Source organism: Nicotiana tomentosiformis, chromosome 5, assembly GCF_000390325.3.
Source record: "Nicotiana tomentosiformis chromosome 5, ASM39032v3, whole genome shotgun sequence".
Classification (NCBI taxonomy): domain Eukaryota; kingdom Viridiplantae; phylum Streptophyta; class Magnoliopsida; order Solanales; family Solanaceae; genus Nicotiana; species Nicotiana tomentosiformis.
Genome location: NC_090816.1, coordinates 12917686 through 12922129, shown reverse-complemented (window position 1 = coordinate 12922129; position 4444 = coordinate 12917686). Strand labels below are relative to the sequence as shown.

General features: G+C 41.8%; 1 pseudogene; it reads right to left on the bottom strand.

Annotated features, from left to right (window-relative positions):
* Positions 1 to 1373: 1373 nt before the first annotated feature.
* Positions 1374 to 2368, bottom strand: LOC104097869 (very-long-chain aldehyde decarbonylase GL1-1-like; annotated as a pseudogene).
* Positions 2369 to 4444: the final 2076 nt, after the last annotated feature.

Sequence of the window (4444 nt, the reverse complement as noted above, 5' to 3'; positions counted from 1 at the left end):
CTCTGATACCATGTTGTCACGACCCAAATCCGTTAAAGGTTTTGATGGCTCCGGACACCACTGTCAAGCAAGACAACACTAAATAGTTAATTAAATTATCATTTTAATATTTTTGAAATCGTAAATTTACTTTAATTTATCTAGTAAACGATGAATTTATAGAATAATAATAATGTTTTCCAATTTCAATATTGAACATCCCATAATCATCCCAGAACTCGGTGTCACAAGTGCATGAGCCTTTTCTAGAAATTTAAAATAAAATACAATAACTGTCCGGATTACAACTTGGACACGAAAGAAAATACAATACTCTGAAGGAGACTCTGTTGGCTGCGGTGTGTCGTATAGAGTGCAGCTCACCTAAGTCCCCGCCATAATCGCGCCTATGCGCCCACAAGGCTGCTAAACATATATATATACCTGCACAAAAATGTGCAGCAAGTGTAGTATGAGTACGTAAATCGACGCGTATCCAGTAAGTATCCCGCCTAACCCCGAAGAAGTAGTGATGAGGGGTCGACTTCGACACTTACTATGGGCTATAAATGAGATATCACTGATATAATTAAGTATGGATTATATGAACGGCTGCAAGCTCAATATTTTGAAGTAAGTAAGCAGTTCTTTCATAATTAAGAAATCTCCAAATCTATCTCCCATTAATTAACCATTTAACTCAGGCCGAGGAGGCAATATCATTATTTATAAATTTCAAAGCAAGCAATACAAGCATGCGCAAATCATGCCGAGGTCGTACGGCCCGATCCAACAAATATTTAAATTGTGCACTGCCAGAGGGTCGAATCACGTGAACCATATATGCATCTATTTACTACTGAGGCGCTCGGCCCGATCTACAAATAACAATTATTTTCAAGAAAATACAAGTTTCTCATTTACAGTCAAGTATCTCATACAAACCTTCAAGTAAGTGAATTTAACCTTATACAATTCTTTTATCAATTCCTATCATGACTAAGTGATTATATTAGCAAGTAAGGGCACAAATATTCCAAGTATAGTATGATACGATTCCTAAACTACCCGCACAATAGCATAATATAGTAGCTACGTACGGACTCTCGTCACTTCGTACGTACGTAGCCCCCATAATTAGGTACAAACATTTATTTAATTCACCTATGGGGTTAATTCCTTCTTACAAGGTTAGAAATGAGACTTACCTCGCTCCGAAGTTCCATAACCGGCTCCCGAGCCCTTCAAACAACTCAAATCGATGTCCAACGCTCCAAAACTAGTCAATAAATGAGTAAATACATAAATATATACTCTAATACTCATTATAATCCAATTTATAACAATACTCATTATAAGCCCACTTAGGACCGGACCCGGTCCACATGCCACCCTTATTTCACTATCTTGAATTATACAAGGGTTTCAAACCATGCTTCAATGCAGCCTCCCACACAACATCAATCTGATCAACGTCGATGGCTCCAACCTCGTGGTGTGTCTAACCTTCAAGAAGATGCACTAGCCCACCCGCGTGACAAGCATGAACTACGCCTTTTCCCATTGTATACTCACAAGTTCCTAAGCCAGTGACATCTTTTGGAAGTCTCATTGCTGCTAATTTGCCATAGGTACAGTCTCTGCGAAAGGGAATGACAGGAAGAACCACAAACTGATAAAAATGAGTTCCAGATGGAGCCCAGCTCTGCTCTCGAGGATTAGCCCATTTGCCGAGTATCCATGTCTTACACTGTTTAGCCCCTTGGTACTTCGACACTTGAACCAAAAACTTCTGGCAATCAGCAGGAGCTTCTCTTTATATTTTCATAAACCTCTCAGTGGACTGAGTTAGCATCAGAACCCTGACTCTGCCAAGCTTAGAAGTAGCACCTGTTAAAAAGACCTCATTCACATCTCGAGGAATCTCATTTAAGATCACAGCAGCTGTTAAGGTGTTCCCATGGACTACTCGGACGTTGAGATTTGGATGCTTGTTGACAAAGAGTGTTCCACCGCCATTTAGAGCTTCATTCTTGTTTAAAGCAGCGAGGCTGATGACCTTGACGCCGAGTCTATCAGCCCTAAGAATAGCTTCTTCAATGAGATTATTTATGCCTTCTGCAGCAAAGGGCAAGAAATACTGAAAACCAGCCCTGGGCACAACCCAACTTTGGTTCCGTCTCCCTCGTATGTTGTAAGAGCTGATCAAAAGAACCTTGGACTTCAGCCACATACTAAGCACGATCAAAAAGGCAAAAGGCCATATCGGTAACAAGAAGAGCCTTGTAGAGAAAGGCACTGAGCTGAATGACCGGAACAAAAACGGGGTATGCATTGATGCCATAATATCAACAATATGTACTAGAAACACAAAATCTGGTGCTCTTTCATTCTTAGATTCAAGGAAACTAGAAAAACATAGAGAGGTGGGATGTTGGAGTCGAAGACGATGAAAGAAGATGAAAGGGGGTGTTGGAGTCCCACATGCCCAGGTTCCGAAAATTTTCGAAGATAATCATTACTCATAACCTTATGAACTCAAATATATGATTTATTTCCAATTCCATGCCCAAATTCGTCGTCAAAATCCAAAATACCAAATTCTAGGTTTTGTACCAAAAATTCCATAATTTATACTAATTGCTATGTTCAAATACATATAAACTCATGTATTTAACTCGAAATTGTGAAGAAAGCACTTACCCCATTATGATTGATGAAGATGGCACTCCAATGTGCTCCAAAATTGGCTCCCATGGGCGAAAATGAAATGAGATAAGGCCAAACCCTCGCTTTAGAAGAGACACTGCCCAGTCCCGACTTCCGCACCTGCGACCTCTTCGTTGCATCTGCGGTATCGCAGGTGCGGTCATAACGTTGCACCTGCGCATTCCCTCTACCTAGCTTGACTCCGCACTTGCGCATTTCCTTTCGCGTCTCCGCCTTCGCAGGTGCGGACATACCCTCGCACCTGCGCTCCCAGATTCTTCTCTCACTCTCGCACCTGCGACGCACCTTCGCATCTGCGACCTCGCAGGTGCGGACAACCCTTCGTACCTGTAGTCACTGCCCAGCTTCGCCCAAACCGCACCTGCGGCCCTTATTGCGCAGGAGCGATCACACTAGATATCAGCTGCCTCATCTTTTCTTCCAAGTCCAAACTCGATCTGTTAACCATCCGGAATTCACCCGAGGCCCTCGGGACCTCAACCAATTATACCAACACGTCCCAAAACACATTACAAACCTAGTAGAGCCTTCACATCATATCAAACAATGTCGAATTCATGAACCGCACCCCATTCCAAGCTTAACGAACTTTAGAATTTCAAACTTCTACATTCGATACCGAAACCTATCAAATCACGCCTGATTGACCTCAAATTTTGCACATAAGTCACATTTGACATTACGGACCTACTCCAACTTCCGGAATCGGATTCTGACCCCGATATCAAAAGTCCACTTCCGGTCAAACTTTTCAAAAACCTTCAAATTTCTAGCTTTAGCCAAATGACTCCAAAATGATCTACGGACCTCCGAATCCACTTCCGGACGCGCTCCCAATACCAAAATCACCATACAGAGCTACTCTCAAACTCAGAATACCAAACGGACATGAATAACATTGAAATGCACTTCAACCCAAATTTATGAAATTCTTCCAAAATGCCAACTTCCACAATAGGCGCCGAAACGCTCTCGGGTCATCTAAAACCCGATCCGGATATACGCCCAAGTCCGAATTCATCATACGAACCTATTGGAACCTTCAAATCCTGATTCCGAGATCATTTACTCAAAAATCCAACCTTAGTAAATTCTTCCAACTTAAAGCTTCCGAAATAAGAAATTTCTTTTCAAATCAACTCTGAACTTCCGAAATTTCAATTCCGACCATCCGTACCAGTCATAATACCTGAAGTGAAGTTGCTCATGGCCTCAAACTGCCGAACGATGCACTATAGCTCAAAACGACCGATCGGGTCGTTACAAATCCCTATTTCGATTCTTTTGTGGTTGTATTCATTGATGATATCTTGATATACTCCAGCAATTGAGAAGAGCATGAGCAGCATCTTCGGAGTGTGCTTCAGACTTTGAAGAATAATCAGTTATATGCTAAATTTTCAAAATACGAGTTTTGGTTAAACTCAGTTGCCTTTTTGGGGCATGTTGTATCGGTAGAAGGCATAAAGGTGGATCCTAAGAAGATTGAGGCTGTTCAAAATTGGCCTAGACCTACTTCAGTTATAGAGATCCGGAGTTTCCTAGGTTTGGTAGGTTATTATCGTCGGTTCGTGGAAGGGTTTTCATCTATAACAAGCTCATTGACCAGACTGACCCAGAAAGGTGCCCCATTCAGATGGTTAGACGAGTGTGAGATGAGCTTTCAGAAGCTCAAGACTGCTCTGACTACGACACCAGTATTGGTATTACCCATAGGTTCAGGATCTTATATAGT